Source organism: Thalassophryne amazonica, chromosome 13 (genome assembly GCF_902500255.1).
Source record: "Thalassophryne amazonica chromosome 13, fThaAma1.1, whole genome shotgun sequence".
Classification (NCBI taxonomy): Eukaryota; Metazoa; Chordata; class Actinopteri; order Batrachoidiformes; family Batrachoididae; genus Thalassophryne; species Thalassophryne amazonica.
The window spans coordinates 48571396-48594670 of NC_047115.1; the positions used below are offsets into that span (position 1 = coordinate 48571396).

General features: G+C 40.9%; 1 protein-coding gene across 1 annotated transcript in view; it reads right to left on the minus strand.

Annotated features, from left to right (window-relative positions):
* Positions 1-23275, minus strand: part of LOC117523030 (neurexin-1a-like) — a 976202-nt gene that overhangs the window by 825154 nt on the left and 127773 nt on the right. The gene's annotated exons all lie outside the window — the stretch shown is intronic.

The following is a 23275-nucleotide window of genomic DNA, read 5'->3' on the forward strand; positions in this document are numbered from 1 at the left end:
CATTGCCGAGATATCGTTTCTACCTGAAAGGTAACGTATCAAAGCTGACGGAGTGTATCCTTTTGGATTAGTGCTTAGATTGTGGATTACTGTTCCAACGAGAGGTGGAGGTAACTTCCCTGCTGTTCGGAGTCTTGGGTGCAAACGCGCCCCCATCTAACTGTTCTTTGTTCCTCGCCAGCAGTATCAGGTCCGACACGCGGAGGCAGTGGCCACCTGGGAGTTCGGGACTTGGCGGCTCCAGTATTCCCGGGGTCCTGTGGCGGAGGAAGCCGTGTGGTTCCGGTCTTACCTTGGAGAGGCGTCTCCTATCTTCGAGCCTGCCCACACGACACTTTTGTGAATTGACTGTTGTCCATTTCCATGATTGGTTGTATTCGTTGTGCACGTTCACAACAGTAAAGCCTTGTTATTTGACTTTCTCCATTGTCCGTTCATTTGCGCCCCCTGTTGTGGGTCCGTGTACTGACACTTTCCTAACACCTGATTTATGCAGCTGCTGCTGTTTAACTCCGTGTCATGCAATGACGTGCGTGACAGTTTAAAGTTCTCCATCTCTGGATTATGCTTTATTATGGACTAATTTAACACTCAAGCTTTTCTTTCTACAATCTTCACCTCCAAATCAAAGGTAAGCTGTACATTTTCCTTTTTCACCAACTTCGTGCTGTAAATGTGATGCACATTTTTCGGATCTGTTTATCAGTGTCTGCACTGTAAAAACTATTATAATATGATGGCAGACGAAGGATTAAAAGCAGAAAAATGACAAATCACAACCTTTTGTGTCAGATTTAGCAGGTGCATGTCAGGCTGCATGTCAGAGTCTGAGCACGGTGTGAAAAAAATAAACGGTCGAGCTTTAATCACAGAAATGACTCCAGTCCCACTTTCCATAAATCAGCAAATGTCAGCACTGAACTTTATTTTGTACCTCTGTTACTGTGCACGTCCAGACCGCTCAGGGATTTTAATGGAACATTGTGATCGGACGGGACATTTTATCTGATGTGAGCGAAAACTTCGCTGTACAAAATCCGTTTTATATGGTGCTTTTTACATGCAAAACAATACAAAAACTTTGGAACATTTTTTTGTCTGCAAATATGACTGCAAATATCTGATTTTTACGATGACGGTTTAGTACATGGGACTAAATAATAAATTTACCTTGCAAATCTTTGATGATGATGTCGGCTTCCATCCCACACAGCTGACTTTGTTTTATCAAATTTTTCTTCTGTTCGGATCTGAAGGGAATCTGTACATCTTGAAGCCCTTGCAGTGACTATTTGTGCATCCAAATGCACAGCAACCCGGTATTTTCAGCGAATAAATAAATAAAATAGCTGGATTTACATGCAGACACATTACCAGCCAGCGCTATTTTTGCCCCAAGATGGCACCAAGACCAATTTTATTCGACTCGTCATCTCGCCACTCTCTCTAATAAAGGCACTCTAATACACCCCCCCACCACTATAGTGGAATTTGACACCACAGTTATGCAAGCACACTAAAGGTATTTACACAAGCATGCATGCTATAGCCACCTATACATGCATTTAATTACAGTCGGATTAAGAGTGAAAATTATGCAGGTTCTATTTAATTCATAACCTCTATTACAGTGGCATCATTACCTCTTCGTGCCAAAGTAGTATTCTCGCCTCCAAGGAAGTAGGACAAGCAGCCAAACAATCCAGTAAGTCATGACAACTCTGTTTTTTCAGAACCCAATAAGGTGCCTACTCTGCTAAATCAGTCTGCAATTGGTCCAAAAGTCTGATACAAAAAAACACAGATGAAAGAAAAGATTTAATTCTTTAAATGAACTGAACCTTGGATTGAGACCTCATTTGATTAGGTCAAAAATCAGCTTTTTTTGGTCCAGACTGTGCTTTGGAGAAGCTTTCAAACCTTGTGGTCCAAAGTGAAATGCCCTGGAGTCATATGTAGTATCCATGTGTATACACACACACACACACACACACACACACACACACACACACACACACACACACACACACACACACACACACACACACACACACACACACACACACACACACACACACACACAACATGCATATGCCAACACATGAACAAGGATTGGCATTTATAAAAGATGAATGTACTGAGAATGTATGTTCCTGACACACACACACACACACACACACACACACACACACACACACACACACACACACACACACACACACACACACACACACACACACACACACACACACACACACACACACACAACATGCATATGCCAACACATGAACAAGGATTGGCATTTATAAAAGATGAATGTACTGAGAATGTATGTTCCTGACACACACACACACACACACACACACACACACACACACACACACACACACACACACACACACACACACACACACACACACACACACACACACACACACACACACACACACACACACCATGGTTACACAACCAACCTGATATTAGTAAGGTTCAATTTTCAGAAAAGAAGCTTGTATAACGTTCCCAAGGCATTTTCTGTTAAAAGCAGACAACAGACTAATTCCTATGCATGTTGGCCTGTCAGGTTCAAAAATAGCTGTTGGAATGCTGGATCTTTACCCCTTTCACCCTCTAATTTGCATAAAGCAAAATGGCCACCAATTACATCAAAATTTCCACAATTTTGGTTGTATATGCACTATAAAAGCAAAGTAAACATCCTTTTCTATCTATTTTGACCTGCTGAATTCAAATATTGTTGTTGGCAAGCTGTATCTTTACCCCTTCACCCCTAATTTCCTTAAAACACAGTGGGTGCTAATTTCCTGAAGCTTTTCAAAAGTCTGCTCATGTTTGCATTACAAGAGAAAATAAAACTTCTATTTCCATGTATTTTGACATGCTGAGTTCAGTTACTGTTGCGGGCAACCTGTATCTTTACTCCTTCATCCCTAATTTCATATGAACTTGGAATGTCAATTTCAGAGTGAAGTATTGCTGCCAAATTTTTTGCAACTCTTGGATATGACCATTTTTAGCTGAACTTTCAAGCTCTTTTTGAAGCCAAGCTAGTGCAATGTCATGCTGTTGTGGAAATGAATGAGCAAAGCTCTTCAGTATCTCACCATGTCATTTAGATCCTTCAGACTGTATTTTTTTTTTTTTGAGTAAACGCTTCAGGGGAGCATTAGCATGGCTTAAAACTTTTCAGCACCTTCCTAAGCATTTTTGTTTATTTACCTCTCACATGCCTGGAAGCTCCTCACCAACTAACTGTATCATTTAGGTACTTCAGACTTTTTTCAGTAAAATGGTTCTTCGGAGCCTGAGCATGGCTAAAACATTTCATCTTCTGGGGGAGCTCTGCCCATCCCAGATCCCCACCTTTTTTTTCCTTTCAGCTTCTGGGGGTGGGGGTTCCACCCCACCAACCCCCCTAATTACAGCTCTCTTAACACCCTGCCACTTTAAGTATTTTTTTAAATTTAGATATAAATTAATATTCAAAGTTTTCAGCTAGTTGACAGTAGGGCTATAAAACATGGCGAAATTATCGTATCTCAATATTGTCAATATGATATACAATATGACTATGATTTCACACAAAGTGCAGCAACAGTGATAATTAAACATTCTTAAACCAAACAGTAATAATACCACACTCATTTTGCACTCATCATATGGTTAGGATACAGTACCCTCCAATAGTATGGAAACACTTGGTATTTCACACATTTCACTTTGTTTCTGCCATTTCAAATACAAGAAAAATACAAGTACAAAAATATAAAGAATAAACATTTCTAAAATTAGCTTCCTGAAACTCAAACTGAAAATAAATCTGTAAAACCTGATAATACCTGTAAATAATAATTGGTTTTATTGCCAGTTTTCTTCAGACAAGTCAGGGGATGGAAACGAACATTTCCAAGTCAATGAATATGTCTTGGACTTTATTTATATCAACTAAAAAGAAATACAAGTTTCTTACAGCAAAACATCAAATCTAGGCTTGCATCTCAGATGTGCTTTCTGGCAAATTGTAGCTAATTTATATCAAGTTGTAGACATTTGCTTTCACTTTGAGTTTAAGGAAGATAACTTTAGACTTATTTTTGAAATTATTTGTATTTGAAATGGCATAAACAAATTAAAATGTGTGAAATGCCAAGTGTCCCAATACGTTTGAGTGCAGTTGAGAAACACTCCGTGGCATGTGTATTTTTAAGTGAAATGCATCATCCTGGTGTCAGTCAGACAGCAAAATTAAGAGGTTATTTAATCAACAGCTGCCTGCTTGTTTAAAAATCACAGGTGACACACACATATGTAAAGTAACCCAAATTAAAGGAGAAATGAAGCTTTTAACAACCTGGACCTCATTTCTGGCATAAAATACGGTCGTTGACTCACCAATATAACTCTGGCGTCATTATTAGTCCACGGTTCAAACGACGTGTTGAGTTCAAATCTGACACAAACATTTTTCTTCTTCTACTAAACTGGATTAGAACTTTTTGTGGTACACTGCACCAACTACTGAACAGGAGGAACCTAGCAGTCAATGTGACTCAGTGATTTCAAAATGCAGCTCTTTTCAACCAGACATGCAGTGCAGTGCCTTGACATGTCAATCATCTGTGTCCAATCAGATTTCAGGGGAGCCCACGGCAACTCTGGCCTCAGCTCTAGCTCCACCCATGCCAGGAAGTGTTTAACATTTGACATTTCCTGTTTCACTGTGGACTCAAAATTTGGCACTTTCTGTTTGGGACTCCCTGTACCATGAGTGAATTTCATGCCACTATGCGGCCTGTTGAACTCCAACCCAATTGCTGAGGTGGAGGAAGCGTTCAGCCATCTACCAAGAAAAGACATTCTTGAAGAACTCAGCTGAACCCATTACAAACATTAAGGTCTTTAAAGAAGGAGGGCTGTTTCTCCAACACCAACTCCACCAAGCATCATCATAATCTGGACTAAAAGAAAAAGTGCCTGCTGACCTGAAGGAATGACTGTCGCCATCTTCAAGTGGAGACAATTCTGACTGTGGAAAGCATTGTGGAATCTTCTTAGCATCTACTGCAGGAAGGTTTCTAGCGTAGATTGCCAACAGCCGTAGAAGACCATAAGCAGCAAACATCCTTCCTGAAACCCAGAGTGGCTTAGGACCATCAGGATTGACAACACAATGATGTTCACTCTCTGCTAATTCCAACAAAAGTGCTGAGCGCAAGAAAAACTGGAGTACCTCGTCTTCATAGACATGATGAACCATGTACAGCATCTGTCAGAAACTGTGCAAATCAAGACTGGGCCTGTTCAGTCATCTCTGTATCGATGTCCCCATTGAGGAATCGACTAAGAGCATCTTCCTTGCCACTGAGAGATTGCTGTTTATTGCTTAACATGGAAAAGAGAATAGCAAGCTTGTGCACCAGCATGGAATTTCACAGTGACTGAGATTCATAAATGAAAAATGTGTACATATACATATGGGTATGTGGCTTTACATTTGGGGAAAGAATGCATATGCACAATTCTGCCTGTGTGCATGCACTCAGGACAGGTATGAAAGCAAGTGATGATATAAAGGCACTAGAATGTGTTGCAGAGCATTGAAATAGTCAAGTGCTACTTGTGTTTTGTTTGTATACACACACACACACACATATATATATATATATATATATATATATATATATATATATATATATATATATATATATATATATATATATATATATATATATATATATATACATATAATTATTATTACATTATTATTGTATAATATACACCTCTAGTGCACACTCTTTGGCCAGAACCTCTCACGGAATAACGCCCACCTTGTGACAGTAAGGTGCATGCAAGAACAATACCAAAACCTCATTCATTATTAGGAGAGTTACAGTTGCTAACAATGAATATTAAATAGTTTTGTTGTTAAATGTGTACTGTGTATATAACTAAATAAAGCCCTCTCCATGCAGTTGCTTGCAGGGGCGGCCCCGGCACCATGAGGGGGCGTTTGGGGGCGACGCCCCTTCACGTCATCAACCTCACCCCCTCGGATATGAGAGTTATCAAAAATTTAAATATAAAAAGAAAGAAAAGGAAATACTGGAAAATATAGCGCCTCGCAGTTTCGCAGATTTTTTTAGTCCAATTTTGCATGCTTTTTTTGTTTGTTTTTTTTTTGTTTTGTTTTACAGCCCATTGTGCTCTGCATCCTCATCAAGCATGCCGGTGTTCTGTCGAGATGACGGGACACCTGTTGCGGCACCGCAAAGGGAGAGTACACGCATTGTGTTCTGTGTGTCTGTTTATAAGAATCTTCTTACCCAGAAGAAAAAAGAGCACCAACAACTACCCATAACTGTGTTCTTCACTCAGAAAAAGACACCTGCAGCGAGGTGTGACTCAGTGGAAAAAGGCGCGACAGTGGCGCGGCGCCAGGACGAAGAGGCGCGATCAGAGAAACTGTGAAATACTGGTCAGTCACTATTAATAATTTCTTATGTGTTCAACCTCGTAGGTTGATCATTAAAATTAAATTTGTTAGTTCTAAAAGCCAACATAATTATTTATAGGAAAACGTTCTATTTTTATTTCTCAAACAAATGTTTGGGCCTGAAAACAGGTTGGTCTTATTTTTCTACTAAGGTTTGAACTTTGAGAGTGTTTACACACGACAGAAAAGTGAGAAAATGTTAATGCCTGTTTGAGAAAAGTGTATAAAGTGTGTAGTGAGGAGTTTTACAGCCTTAAAACGTCTATAATAATTGTAAAAAATAACGCTGTCTACTTCGCAGATTTCGCCTATTGCGGGCTATTTTTAGAACGTAACTCCCGCAATAAATGAGGGACCCCTGTATATCTACATGAAAGGTTTATCTTTGACCCATTGTGTGACTGTCATGCCCAATTGCGCTGTGTTTGCGCTTGTGATGGAGGGCTGTATGTGGGGTTAATCTACTGTCTCGTGTCGTTTCTCAGATCAGTTCTTGGTTTGGTTTTGTGGTATGCAGGAGATCACTTGACCGAGGGTCTATACGTTCAAATAATAATTAAAAAAAATACTGTCATCACTCTTTACTCTTACTCAGTCAGTCTCTTACAACGGTGTAGCCTAAATACACAAGCTTTCTAGGAGCACACCCAATTCATTACACACGCTCAGAGGCAGGTACCCTCCGGTGTGCACTATTTTTTTGGGGGGGGGGGGGGGGCACCTCGCCCCCTGTGATGAACTCATCGCCCCCTTAATATTTTTTTTTCTGGCGCCGGACCTGTGCAGGGGTTTGTTATTTTCCCAGAGTCATCCATTGCTGGATAAAAATAATCAGAAGCAGAATGGCTCCATAATATATTCGTGGGAAAGCACTCCTTTGGGACTCCTAAACTTTGGACCAATAGTTTTGCTGGGGATTCTTCTGCTGGTATAGTCTAAAAATCAATGCTGGTGCAAGCCTTTACGGGAACCAAAGCAGAATTAGATTTGGGCCTTCCACACTGTTTTGTCAGCACCAAAACTATAACCTATTGTCAAAGTTTGATCATTTGAAGGCACATAAATCAAACAAACATACTCATTATCAACTTCCTGACATGAATGAGTGAAGCTCCTCACCATCTCACCATGTCATTTAGGTCCTTCATACGTTTTCAGTAAATAGTTCTGGGAAGCATTAGTATGATTTAGCTTCAGGGAAGCTCCCCCCCCCAACTACAGCTCTTTTAACTCCACCTCCCCAATTTTAAGCATTTTCCTTTATTTGCCTCTCACATGCTTAGAAGCTCCTCACAATCTAAGTATGTCATTTAGGTCCAGCAGACTTTTTCCAGTAAATGGTTTTGGGGAGCAGTAGCATGGCCAAAACCCTTCATGTTGTTTACATACTAAATATTCACTGACTGAATTGAGGAGGTGATGCTCTAGTGGTTAAAAGTGTTGGGCTTGAGACCAGAGGATCCTTGGTTCAAATCCCAGCCTGACCGGAAAATCACTAAGGGCCCTTGGGCAAGGTACTTAATCCCCTAGTTGCTCCTGGTGTGTAGCAGGCGCCTTGCATGGCAGCAGCCTCACATCAGGGTGAATGTGAGGCATTTGGTGTGTAGAGTACTTTGAGTATCTTATGCAGATGGAAAAGTGCTATATAAATGCAGTCCATTTGAATGATATGTCAAGGTGCGTGCTGCCTCTCACTTTAGCGTTCCCATTTTCAGCATAGACTATACACTGATTTCCCACTTGATCTCCTCTGTTGTTCAACATTTGACACGTCCTGTTTCACTATGGACTCAAAATTTGGCAGTTCTGGTTTGGGCCTACCTGTACCATGAGTGAACTTGCGCCAGCGCCTTTGGTGCTGTCGCTTCACTCATATTAGTGGTGGCTAAGTCTTCTATCTCCTTCATTATCAAACACCAAAAGCACTGTAAAGTATATTTTAACATTTATCAAACTCAAAGTAAAACAAAAATTGTATCTACCAATTTCCATTTTGTGTATTAGGCTTTGTTTGCTTCCTTTAAAGATTGAGCAATAATTCTGAGCCATAAATTGGGGATGGTCTCTTAAAAATCTGACATAAAATTCAAGCATTTTGGTATTTCTAGAGATACCAAAATGAGACACTGGGGAATTTGTGTTACATATTCACAGCTCTAACAGCATGTGAAGTGTTCATATAAATATTTTATTTAAACAGGGTAAGCATTTAACATATAAGAGCTGTATCAATGGCTCTGCATGTTTGCACACAAAGATCAGCCGTTCACAGTCAGAATAGCATTTACACAGTCTATCCACTAACCAGACATGGGGCCAAATACAAAAGTATTTGTATTTGAAAATACTTAAATACATTTTTTGGAGTATTTGTATTTTCTGATGGAAACAGAATATATATTTTCTGGACTCTTGTCCTCACAGCTGTTGCTGCTGGAAAGTACCAATTTCTACCAGTAACTGCAGGGGTTGAAAAACAAAATCACAACCTGTGGTTCCTCAAATGGCCACTTGAGGATGGCACCAAAAGCAAGTTAATCTCCATAGACAATCATGTCAGAATGTCCAATTTTACAGGAGAAATAAACATGTTTACAGCTTGCTACACAAAAATGGTTTCAGGCTGGCTCCAAAAGTGAGTTAATCCCCATAGACACCCATGTTAAAATGTCGAGCTTTACAGCAGAAATAAACTTGTTTACAATTTGGTCAATAAAAGTGGTTTTGTTTAAAATCAAAGAGCATTCTCAAGATCTTCATAACCTTACTGTTCTAAAACATACTGATGGATGACAGTGGTTAGAGAAGGATTTCTAAACTTCTGAATGTTCCAGTAAGCAATGTTGGGGCCAAAATATGACTGTGGAAAAACATCTTTTCACCATAAACTACCATGACCAGGTGCCCCTCACAAGATTTCTGACAGAGGACTGAAAATAATTGTCAGAAGGGTCATAAAGCATTTGATTCAGTTGACCAGGCTGCGACATCCTGAGAATTCAGACATCTCCAATACGTTGCTGAACATAACAGACAGGAAAAACACAAAGGCACACTGAATGCGGTGTGGAGCAGAGTCTCTGACTCGTCAATGAATTTTGACATTTGTTAGGTGCACGATCTGGTTCTAATCTGTTCAATACTTTCATGGACTGGGTGACGGGTAAGGTTGTGGAGTCCAGCAACTTGTATTACTTTTACGGCGAGGACATTTTACTGATCTTCACTTTGCAGATGAGGCTGTGATCTTTGTCAAGTCAATGGGTGTCTTGATTGTGGCACTTGAGAAGCTGAGTGAGGAGTCAGAGTGTCTCAATCTATGATTGTCCTGATCAAGACACCAATTGTCTTGAATTGTCTTGACTTCCTGGACTGAGATATCAGAAGTGTGAAGTGGTGAAAGTGTCAAAAATGCAGATAGATCTTATCTTCACAGTGATATTCATGAGGGCCCTTTCACACATAACACGAAATTGGGTGAAAGAAGCAGAAACTGGACAAAAATCCATGAACACCTGCTGTCAGGAGGGAGACACGGTTGGACAGGCATGCACAATACCACGGGGATGGTTTCGTGCACGCCTGTGTCGCTTGCACACACAGCAGTGGAGCAAGAGTGGAGCTAGAGTACATCTAGCCCTCCACCTAGACATACTCTATGAAGTACTGAAATGATGTGGATTACTGTTCTCCCTTTTATGTTTTACATGAATTACCTGATGCGCTCGTCTCATGAGGACATCAGTCGGGCTCCCATGTCATGAACACATCAGCCAGCATGGCGTGTCCAGTGTACAGTGATCCGCTGGTGACCGCGTTGCAAATGTGATGTGCGTTTTAATTATTACAATGTTGGGAAATCCCGCAGATATACACACCTCGTGGTGGCATCCCCTGAGGTGATTTTCTGCATGGCACGATATTCACCAGCATTGCAGTGCGCTGACACCAAAGTCAGCAGAAGCAATATATGTTTGTAATTTATTTCCACATGAGGACAGCAAGCTGATGTCTGCACCTCATGGTAATGATATGTGAGGTCATATTCTACAAGCGACTACAGGTGTTCTCCAGCTGTGACTTGCGAGCACAGATGTCTGAACAGCTGCCAGTTTCGGGAACACACCCACCTTTGTCTGCGGACCTCGTCAGCTCACAGAAAAACATCTCACTCTGTTCCTTTATTCTGTGATTTTTATTTTATGTATGTATTATTATTTTTTGTCCTTCTTCTGTCTGATGTCTGTTTTTAATTTAACACCTTGCATGCACGGTAAGGTCCAGCTAACAGTTGGCGGTCAGCTAACAGGTGCCATATATCCACAGCAAAGTGTATGAGCAAAGCACTCACACATGAATGTGTTCACGCCTTCACCCTTATTTGTTTTTTATAATCTTCACTCTATCATGTAAACAGTGGTGGGCACAGATAACCAAAAAATTAACTTCGATAACAGATAATCAGGTAACTGAAAAGTTATCTTTGATAAAGATAAACCACCCAAAAATGTATCAGAAGTTACAGATAATCGATAAATTCCAGTATTAGCTCAACATTTCTCAACTTTAACAAGTCTGATCAGCAGGAATTTCATTAGACTGTTCTGAGATGACCTCAAATACACAAAATAAGTGACACAAACAATGTGTGCATGAAAGCACCTGAACAAACATAGTACATTTTAATAGACATTTCAAATATGAACGATTGAAAAGTGCTTATTTCTTCCATTTGCACATGGTGTGTTTTGAATATTTATTGTAATATTTAAAATGTATTTCATTTAAATTTTGCTTAATTTTATATGCATTTAAACTCCATAACATAAGCACATAAAATAGCAAACAACCCTGAGGCGTCCAAGAGTGCTGTAATATATCATATGTTGTCACACTGTTTATATTATGTTTTAAGAGGATGTGAGTTGGAGTATTAAATATAGGAGCTGTTGAACCTTCAGAGAACAACAACTCTTGCAGGACCGATGCAGCATGCAGTTGCTGAAACCTTGCATAATACTGCTCACTAAATCGTCTTACCAGGCTTGTAAAATAAACAGGTGGCACTTCAAAATCCCACACACAGTATGTCAAGTGAAGAACTACTTCTCTTTTCCAACAGATTTCACTGACCTCAACACCTTCTTCCTTCATTTACAGATTGCGAAAACCTCCAATTACTCGTAAGTGTTACCTTGTTCTCTTGAGTTCTCATACAACAAATGCTCTCACTTCTAACTTTAACAGTGATGTGGTCGTGCTCCACAGATCGTTTTTCATTTTTTTGACATTAGGTTTTAATCTTTATTGCATTAACCTTGTTGTTTCTTGGAATTAACAGCACAGCAAAACAGAGTCTGCAGTATACTAAAGAGAAAGTTATCACAATATCTTTAAAGCTACAGGGCCTTTCCAGTTTTACATAACTGAGAATATTTCAGTTTTACTGAAATCCAAGCTACAATGTAGGATTATTTTTGTAACGTAGCATGTTGCAAAATTACAGCTCATTGTAGAGGACATATTTATCTGCGGGGAAATTCCATAGTGAATATTGTTTTTACTTCATTGTCATCATGCAGACTAACTGCAACAGGAAGCACGTGTGCACATGCATGAGTTTTTGAGATTGCCTGTGGCCCATCTTATGTTAACTTCCATAAGGGCCCCTTCACACATAACACGAGTGAGGCCAAATGGCGCACGAAGTTGAATTCGAATGGCACTTGTGAAGTCACGGAGCTGCCTCGAATGCCTCGTACAGCAGTTGCCACAACCATTCGGCCACAGCACATACACTGTACGTCCGCGTGTTGCTCACGTTGGAAACCCATTCGAAGAGTGAGGACGATGGGGTCACACTGCCCTCTGATTGTACTCGCAACATTCGGATGGCATGTCGTACGCATGTCAGACATATCGTGCCGCGGCCGAGGGGCTTTTCAAAATTATCGGCCACGTTGAACCCTGGCCAAATGGTGCGATCGAGGCAGCCTTCACACCACTGGCCGACTGACTGCGAAAGCTGGACAAGTGGCCATTTGACCCACCCTTTGCTGGAGTCCAGGTGCCACCCATGAACATCCAACACCACTCACGGGGTACTTAGAAAAGGTGAGGCTATTTTCACTCCCAGGCTGTGCGAATGGCCCCACATTTTCTAAGGGTCTGCGATTGTGCCCCCTCCCCCCCAACCCTAAGCAACGCAAATGCAAGTATGCAAGTATGCGTGCAAGTATGTAGTATGTCTGCCCCCTCTCCCTTGGTATCGGCATCGCCAAACACCATGAAATACGTTTAATAAAAATAAAAAAAAAACAGATTTTCAATAAATGACATTTAACATGTTAGTGGCTGAATTACATTTAGCTTGGTCAGTATTAATCAAAGTTAGAATTTGATAATGACAAAGTATTCTCGTTTTGAAATGAATACAGTTGTGCTCAAAAGTTTACATACCCTGGCAGAAGTTTTGGTTGTTGGTCACTTTTCAGAGAATATGAGCGATAACACAAAATCTTTTTTCCCAACTTATGGTTAGTTGTTGGGTGAACCCATTTACTGTCAAACAACTGTGTTTACTGTTTTTAAAATCATAATAAAATCTACCCTAATGATCCTGATCAAAAGTTTACATACCCCTGTTCTTAATACAGTATATTGCCCCCTTTAACATCAAAGACACCTTGGAGTCTTTTGTGGTAGTTTTGGACAGGGCTCTCTGATGGTAAAGTTGCCACTGAATATGTCTTGGACTTTATTTGCATCAATTATGAAGAAAAACAAACAGTATGGCACTCTATGGTAAATCTGCATGGACTGTTCAAATAGGAGAAGAGTGAGGAAAGACACCCAGACAACCCAGAAGAAGTGGGTTATGTGGCTTATGTGGCTGTGGTTGGAGAAATTGTGCACAATGCATGTTTTGCATTTTGTATCACCAGTTATATAGCTTCATGATGCAGTGCTATAGAGGAGGATTTTCTTCAAAAGAAGACCTGAACGTTTAGCTACAAAATACCAGAAGGTACATGTGAGTTGCAAACCTAGATTTGATCTGTTTTGATGAAAGATATCCTTTTCCACTCTACTCCACGATGGAGCTAAGAGTAGTGGTACAAAATAATGTCAGTTTGTGTCTCTCTTTGCAACGGGCTGTAGCCTGCGTCATTCTGGAATTCTTAATAACATGTCAAATGCTCATAAAAACATTCCAATCTAAAATCAGTTTCATTTTAGTTTTTGCTCTTCTACAAAACAAAAATCATGGAAAAGGATAGAGCATTTTTTCCCATCCCTCCCCCCCCCAAAGACCGACTCAGAGTAATTTCTATTTTCTGTGCAGCAATTATGGACACTTTTGCAATGTGGATGTCGGAGTGTCCATTGATGGAATTTTATTCATACATGATGAATTTATGCTGATACATAGTTTACAAATATCCTGCATGGTATATATTTTATATTTTGAAAGTTATTATACATTGTTCTAAAATCTTTTTCATATAGTACTCTAGGTTCCTGACTCAAAGACTTTGGCAAACCCATTTTCTAACATAAAACACTGTGTCCAAATATAGGTTCATTTTCACAAAGAAAATTTGAAGAATTCCTAAAAACACATTTCAGATTTAGAGCTAAATAATTTATTTTATGCAGCATTCTAGACAAATATATGTCTCACATTCAGAAAGCTGACACTGTTCTCAACATTTTGATAAGCAACATGGTCATTTTACAATATGCAAGTACCTAAAAAGTGGAATTTATGAAGGTATGATAACATGACGTGGACACGCATGCGAGTCTATGGAGTCCAGAGAGTTAATCTGTGCATTTTTCATTTCCAATGTAAACACCATCTTAGCAGACAGAAGCTAATAAGCTTTTTTTTTTTTTTTTTTACTGTAAGGGGTTAAAAACAACAACTCAGAGCAAACTGTTTCTTGATACCACTGAACAATCAAATGTATCATTTGAAGTGCTGGGTCACATGGACAGCTTCAGTGCGGCGCTCAGTAAATGGTAAAAAATAAAATAAACTGATTATACAGTGAACATTGTCTTAGCCTCTTAGGCTCTGACCAGTGCTGTGCTCCAATGAATGAGTGAATATAGGTTGAGTGTGGAGGTGAGGTTGTCTCAGAACAGCACCTACTGTACTTGCTGTAAACCCAACATACCAAGATTTCTACAAAGCGTGAGTCTACTCATGCCCTAGGTGTGATCTAATTTGAAATTCTATTGCCAAACTGCTGACTTGACCAATGCAAATCTTTAAACAGACAGTAATCATGGTGATGTGATGTCAGATGAAATCAATAGTGTGTTCAATGGATGCTGTTTGCAAATTAGATTATGAATCTGCTTGCCCACATCACAAAAATCAGCACAAATATGTGGACTAAAGTAAAAAGATGCAATATCCATATTTAGAAAGTGAAAGTAATTACATTAGGAAATGTGTGTATTTAAAAATAGCCCAATTGGATGTGTAAGCCTGGCTGCACAGCCTGTAGGTCATCCAAAGCGTCGCACGGCAGTTTATTGTGATGACAGCAATTAAATACCCCAGTGATTTGTGTGTTGTGGTATTATGATTCATCCTTCTCTGTGTTCTCCAGTCTGGAAATGGATGGAAATGTGGTTTTCAGAATCTAATGTCACTCAAGCAGCTAAAAACAACCACATCTCACTCTCCATGGGCCCTCTGTGAAACGAGGATAAACCATATACAAGTAGCTAACGTGACACAGGAGCACCTCAAGGGGGGATAACATGACATACATACACTGTCCGAACCCCGAGATTTAATACTGAAGACGGAATGTGTTTGCGACCGCATTGTGTGGACTGTGTAGATTACACGTCCTATGACACAGATACAAAACCGTAGCCCATATAAGAAGCAGCGAGCTGTGTCATATTTGTGTCTCATCAGCATTCTTTGTCTCTCCCTGTGGCTTTTCTTCTGCCACATTCAAGCTGGATGTTCACTAAAGTGTTGAAAAAAAAAATGTTGGTGGTGCTTTGAACCACACAATACTGTAAATAGCAATTTGTCCCGGGGCCTTCGTAGATGTCTAATAGTGTAGTGGTTGACAGTGCCGGTCATATATTTACCAGATTTGCACTAGCATTCTCTGATGTTTGCGCTCACGCTGTATAATTCCGCCTGCATATTGACAGGTGCAATAGTGTAGCAGATAACAGAATATTTACAGAGGAGCCCTTCAAATGGGGATACAAGCATCAAATTCAGCATATTCACAAATACTCACAAATTACTCTAAAAACAACAGGCCATTTGAATTTTCTAAACGAGGCCAGGCAGGGGTCAACTGAAGAATTACACAGTACAAAGTTTCCAATTCACCTAACCCGCATGTCTTTGTATGTAGGAGGAAGCCAAAGCATCCGGAGAGAACCCACGCAAACACAGGAGAACATGTAAACTCCACATAGAAAGGCCAGAGGTGGGAACTGATCCCATGACTTTCTCGCTGTGAGGCAACAGTGCTACCCACTAAGCCACCATGCTGTCCCATATTGTAAACTAAACCACATTGTCTGTTCATAAAGATACCAAAAAGGCATGGTTTGGACCATCTATGACTGAATGCTATGGAGTTATGGGGAAAAACAGTAAGAAGAACAACAAGGTCAATTTCAGTTTGTACAGGGGTCAATAGTTAAAGTTGCTTCATTTTTGGTAAAAAAAGTGATGCAAATTATTGGTTGAGTTAATAGGATTCTAAAAAGGAATCATTTGCACCATCTGTCATGCCTAGTTATCACATTATGGGGTAAAATATGACACATGTCATAGAATCCAATGGATACTGACCTTGTTTGATGTTTACTTTGAAGACCATGCATTCAGTACACTCAAAACTATTCCATTTATTGATCTTATTAGCTCAAACAATAATTTGCACCACTTTTTACCAAAATTGGAGCAACTATGTTTTGACTCCTGTACAAATTGAAACTCACCTTTGTCACCATTCTTGCTGTTTTTTTTCCCATTACATCATATACTCAACAAAAATATAAACGCAACACTTTTGGTTTTGCTCCCATTTTGTATGAGATGAACTCAAAGATCTAAAACTTTTTCCACATACACAATATCACCATTTCCCTCAAATATTGTTCACAAACCAGTCGAAATCTGTGATAGTGAGCACTTCTCCTTTGCTGTGATAATTCATCCCACCTCACAGGTGTGCCATATCAAGATGCTGATTAGACACCATGATTAGTGCACAGGTGTGCCTTAGACTGTCCACAATAAAAGGCCACTCTGAAAGGTGCAGTTTTGTTTTACTGGGGGGGGGATACCAGTCAGTATCTGGTGGGACCACCATTTGCCTCATGCAGTGCAACACATCTCCTTCGCATCATCCGTGAAGAGAACACCTCTCCAACGTGCCAAACGCCAGCGAATGTGAGCATTTGCCCACTCAAGTTGGTTACGACGATGAACTGGAGTCAGGTCGAGACCCTGATGAGGAGGACGAGCATGCAGATGAGCTTCCCTGAGACGGTTTCTGACAGTTTGTGCAGAAATTCTTTGGTTATGCAAACCGATTGTTCCAGCAGCTGTCCGAGTGGCTGGTCTCAGACGATCTTGGAGGTGAACATGCTGGATGTGGAGGTCCTGGGCTGGTGTGGTTACACGTGGTCTGCGGTTGTGAGGCTGGTTGGATGTACTGCCAAATTCTCTGAAACGCCTTTGGAGATGGCTTATGGTAGAGAAATGAACATTCAATACACGAGCAACAGCTCTGGTTGACATTCCTGCTGTCAGCATGCCAATTGCACGCTCCCTCAAATCTTGCGACATGTGTGGCATTGTGCTGTGTGATAAAACTGCACCTTTCAGAGTGGCCTTTTATTGTGGGCAGTCTAAGGCACACCTGTGCACTAATCATGGTGTCTAATCAGCATCTTGGTATGGCACACCTGTGAGGTGGGATGGATTATTTCAGCAAAGGAGAAGTGCTAACTATCACAGATTTCGACTGGTTTGTGAACAATATTTGAGGGAAATGGTGATATTGTGTATGTGGAAAAAGTTTTAGATTTTTGAGTTCATCTCATACAAAATGGGAGCAAAACCAAAAGTGTTGCATTTATATTTTTGTTGAGTGTAGATGGCCCAAACTATACGTTTTTGAATCTTTATGATCAGATAAATGTATATATTGATTTTTTTTTCTGGTCCCATGGTACTCAAATTGTGATGCATTTATAACAGAAAAACATGAGACACTGAGAAGTGTAAAAGCATCAACCAAGAAATCTTCACTCTTCTTGAAAACAGTTATGGAAATATTTTACTGAATAAACTAAACAATTTAACCTATAAACTTTGCTAAAATGGCATAGCATGAACACAATTAGCACAATTCACTGTTGCATTACAAAGTGGATTTTGAAAAAGTGATCCTATAATTGATTTATGTACGCAGGATTTGAAGTCTGCACCTACCAGTTTTGTTATCATTTCTCTGGGTATGCTGTCGCAACTTGTAAACTCTGCAAAAAGTACAACGTGTCAATTTGACCCAATACCAAATATGTTGTTCTTGTGGTCTACACTTGGACCCGCTATGCTGACTTTTATTAACTTGATACTAACATCTGGTTGTCTTCCGATGTTTTAAATTAACAGCGATCAAACCTATTCAACAGAAACCCAACGTACTTTAGTAGATGTGGGTTCATTGAAAATCAGACTGATACTGAATCCTTCTGCTCAAAAATTCTTCTAGAAAAAAAGCTTCAGAGCAGCTTGCGGATTATCTTGATGATAATGGCCTCTTTGAGCCACCACAGTCTGTGTTTGGAATGCACTGCTCCATGGTGACAGCACTTTCTGAAGTACATAATGATCTTCTGCTTATGATGGACAGTAGAGGGCCGAGTACGGACAATGAACATCAGTGAACTTCAGCAAGTGTGATCTTCTGCATATGATGGACTCTAATATCACCACAGGGACGTTACTGCTCATCGTTAATGGAGTGTTGGGTACATTGTTGGATAGGCATGAGAGTTATCTAATTTTTACTGGCCAGGTTCTCTCATGGTTGACATACTTGTCTTGTCATTCTCACTGTGTCTTGCATCATAACATTACTTTGAAACTTGTGTAAAATATAAGGTACAGCATGGGTCTGTACTAGGCCCTCTGCCATTCTTTTCAGACCACCTCTGACAGATTCTGTGATGCAACGGAATTAATGCCCACTGCTATGCTGATGAGACAAGACAAGACTGAAATGATGTTAATTGATCCTGGGAGACACAGAAACCAGTTTGATCAGCTAGTGTTAACATTGGATACATTGGTGTGTGCACTAAACTGACAGGAGGTGTGGCCGCCAACAGAAGCAGCTGTGGAGATCTGTCGATCTGGACATCCTAGCTAGGCAACACGTACTGTGTTTGGACAGACATGGATTAACAACTGCCCACTGTGACGCGTGTGTCTGCTTGTTGTCATCACTTGGACATAAATAAAAACATATGATTTGGTGACGGGCTGCAGCGCGTGCGCACACTACAGCCCATTGACAGGCTGAAACCAACCGTCAGATCATAACACGCAGTGGGCAATCTGACTGTCAAGTCACCCACATGAGCTTTGTTCCACATGACACAGTGTAAGTCCTGCTGCATGATGGTAGGACACATTCGTGGGCTGGCTGCACACACGCCAGCAGATGTGGAAATTATCAGAGCACACTGCTTCTTATTCATGTCATTTCATGACTGTACATCAGTGACCATGGGTCATCTACAGAGGAACAGACTGATCATATTTGTATTGCTTGCTTGATAAATGTGGTGTTTTTATATGGATTGTGGTTTTATTATTGTTATTTTTTTAATATGCCCATTTCCTTTCTGATGTCAGGCAGTTTCCCACAGCTTTTACAAGACAGTGATGGTAGCCCAGCAGCAAAGTTTCTGACTGGAATTCAAAGCTTTTGGAAGGTGCTGGTTTGATTCCCGTGGGTGGCATGTATTTTTTTTTTTTCCAACCACATCATGCAGCTGCTGTAAAAAGCTGCTGCGGTCCTGTGTGCACAGAACCGTCACAGCATGTATTTTTTTTTCTTTACAGCAGCTGCGAGATGTGGTTACACATCTCAAGATGTGGTTACACATCTCGCAGCTGCTGGCACTGTGTTCCCACGTACATGAACCATCGCACCGGCATCGTGCATGCCTGCCCATCAGCGTGATGTTTCGTGGTGCCCTCATACAAGCTCCACTGCCGTGAGTTGCCCTCGAGTTGTATGTATTCGCACTATGTGTGAAGGAGCCCTTACCTTTGTAATATTGTAAAGATTCAACCTATTCTGTCTATGGCAAATGAATGCAAACATTGATTAATGACTTTGCCTCTTCTATATTAGATTATGGGTGTATGGGGTGTTTCACGTAAGCGTAGTGCCTCTGAAGGAGAAATGTCATGCGCCCCAAAGTATTTTGCCTGATTTGGTCCAAACAGAACATTCAGCTCCTACCTGTGGCAGATTGTAGCTCTTGCCTGTGGTCACGGTCACACCACAATGGGTTTAAGTGGCAATCAGAACTACCTGAGGGTAGGCAACGGGTGTAGAACCAACAATAAGGTAAGGACTTACTCAACCCAGCATGCAAAGGCCATTCAGAAGAAGACTTCATAAGTTAATGGCTGAGAAGGCAATGCAGCAGCAGTTTATCACAGATGTCTCCATCATATCTGTATATAACACGTGTGCAGTAATGCATCATTGCACACGTCAGGCTCTGAGCTGAACGGAACTCGCTGTGTAATAAATGATCACCTTCTAACTTTGTAAGAGATATGACATGGAACTGTTGTGCCAGGTGACAGCATTAATAAACATGAATCTCACCTCCAGCAGCGGTCCAGGGGTGTTTCACAGCACAGACGTGGAGCCTAAATCAGCAGCCTGTGGTTAAAATCCTCTCACGCAAAGTAAAAAAAATTAATACCATGTCATAATCCAACCATCGCGGTGTCCAGAGTTGTGTTGTGCTCCCTAAGTGAGCAAAAAAGAAAAAATAAAGTTGGCCGGAAAGGCATTGCGTCTGATGCAGGGGACAGCATGGCCAACTGTCAGCAAACTTTCAATGAAGCTGTCCAGTGGCACGTCTGCACCCCACATGCTCTTAGTGGCTCATGCTGCATTACGCATACACACACACACACACACACACACACACACACACACACACACACACACACGGCTGAGTGATTGTTGCAGCCCCATGCATGTGCATGGAGTGCACGTGCGCCATGCACACATATGCGCTGTGCACTCGCACACACATGAACATGAAGAAGACTACACTTGCTTCCAGTCTGCTTCCGTGTTTGCCATCCAGACATTTGGGCATTGGGCAGTCTGCAGCACCTTTTATGGCTGTCTCACAGTAGTCTGTCATCTACATGCACTTGGGATGCCATCGTGCAGGTGTGGACAAGACACTCCAGATGCATTCTGACACTGCTGACCATGCCTCTTTTCCTCCCTACTGCGTCTGATTAAGGCAATATTTGCCGTGTTGCGCATGGTTCCTCCACATTCTTGCTATGTGTGACGGGGGCTTCAAAAACAATAACAAGCTACTTTATATTGAACATTTATAAAGTATATATATAAGAGAGAGAGAGAGAGAGAGAGAGAGAGAGAGAGAGAGAGAGAGAGAGAGAGAGAGAATCTAAAAAAAAAACAAAATCCAGAAAATCATATTGTATGATTTTTAAATAATTAATTTGCATTTTATTGCATGAAATAAGTATTTGATCTCCTACCAACCAGCAAGAATTCTGGCTCTCACAGACCTGTTAATTTTTTTTAAGAAGCCCTCTTATTCTACACTCTTTACCTGTATTAATTGCACCTGTTTGAACTTGTTACCTGTATAAAAGACACCTGTCCACACACTCCAACCTATCCACACACTCCAACCTATCCACCATGGCCAAGACCAAAGAGCTGTCTAAAGACATCAAGGACAAAACTGTAGACCTGGACAAGGCTGGGATGGGCTACAGGACAACAGGCAAGCAGCTTGGTGAGAAAACAACAACTGTTGGTGCAATTATTAGAAAATGGAAGAAACACAGGATGACTGTCAATCTCCCTCGGTCTGGGATTCCATGCAAAATCTCACTTTGTGGGGTAAGGATGATTCTGAGAAAGCTCAAAAGTACACAGGAGGACCTGGTCAATGACCTGAAGAGAGCTGGGACCACAGTCACAAAGATTACATTGTTAACACATGGTGCCGTCATGGCTTAAAATCCTGCAGGGCAGCAAGGTCCCACTGCTCAAGCCAGCACATGTCCAGGCCCGTTTGAAGTTCACCAGGGACCATCTGGATGATCCAGAGGAGGCATGGGAGAAGGTCATGTGGTCAGATGAGACCAAAATAGAGCTTTTTGGAATCAACTCCACTTGCCGTGTTTAGAGGATGAGAACAACCCCAAGAAAACCCTCCCAACTGTGAAGCATGGGGGTGGAAACATCATACTCTGGGGGTGCTCTTCTGCAAAGGGGACAGGACGACTGCACCATATTGAAGGGAGGATGGATGGGGTCATGTATTGTGAGATTTTGGCAAACAACCTCCTTCCCTAAGTAAGACCACTGAAGATGGGTTGTGGCTGGGTCCTCCAGCATCACAATGACCCCAAACACACAGCCAGGGCAACTAAGGAGGGGTTCTGTAAGAAGCATTTCAAGGTCCTGGAGTGGCCTAGCCAGTCTCCAGATTGGAACGCAATACAAAATCTTTGGAGGGAGCTGAAACTCCAAACCTGAAAGATCTGGAGAAGATCTGTATGGAGGAGTGGACCAAAAAGTGTGTGAAAACTTAAGGAAACGTCTGACCTCTGTAAAGTCAGACATATGTTTCTGTGCCAATTGTTAAGGTCTGTTTTTCTGGGGGATCAAATACTTATTTCATGCAGTAAAATGAAAGTTAATTATTTAAAAATCATACAATGTTTTTTTTTTATTTAGATTCTGTCTCTCACAGTTGAAGTGTGCCGACAATAAAAATTACAGACCTCTCCACTCTTTGTAGGTGGAAAAATCTGCAAAATTGACAGTGGATCAAATATTTATTTCCCCCTCTCTCTCTCTCTCTCTCTCTCTCTCTCTCTCTCTCTCTCTCTCTCTCTCTCTCTCTCTCTCTCTCTATATATATATATATATATCATATTTTACACAATGCCTCCTTGCACAATTGTTTTAACTGGGTAGAGTGCAGCAATGCAGCAATGACAAGACCTTCCCATGGACAGGAAGCAGACAAACCACACGCAAGTCCAATCACAGTAATTTATCCAGCACTAACCAGGAACCACCAGTACGTGGTTCCATTTTGAGATTTGGTGCATCAAAGTTTGCCAGTTGCAAAACAGATTGTACTTATTATATTTTCTTTGAATTTGATTACTATTTGTCCTTGTGATCAGTCAACACCAGGTTAAAGTACAGTGATGCTAATTTATTAAGTTTGTGTGATGCACCAACTATAAACCCAGTGACCCCTGTTAACCTTTCTGTAGGTTTACCAGAAAGTGTTAAATGTGCAACCTCTGGATATTTTTACTCATTTCCAGCAATTTTCGAACATCAAGCTGACCTCTGAACTCAAACTGTGAGCAGATCAGCCTCTGAACAGCCAACTCAAAGAAATGATGCCAATTCCATGTGAGCTTGT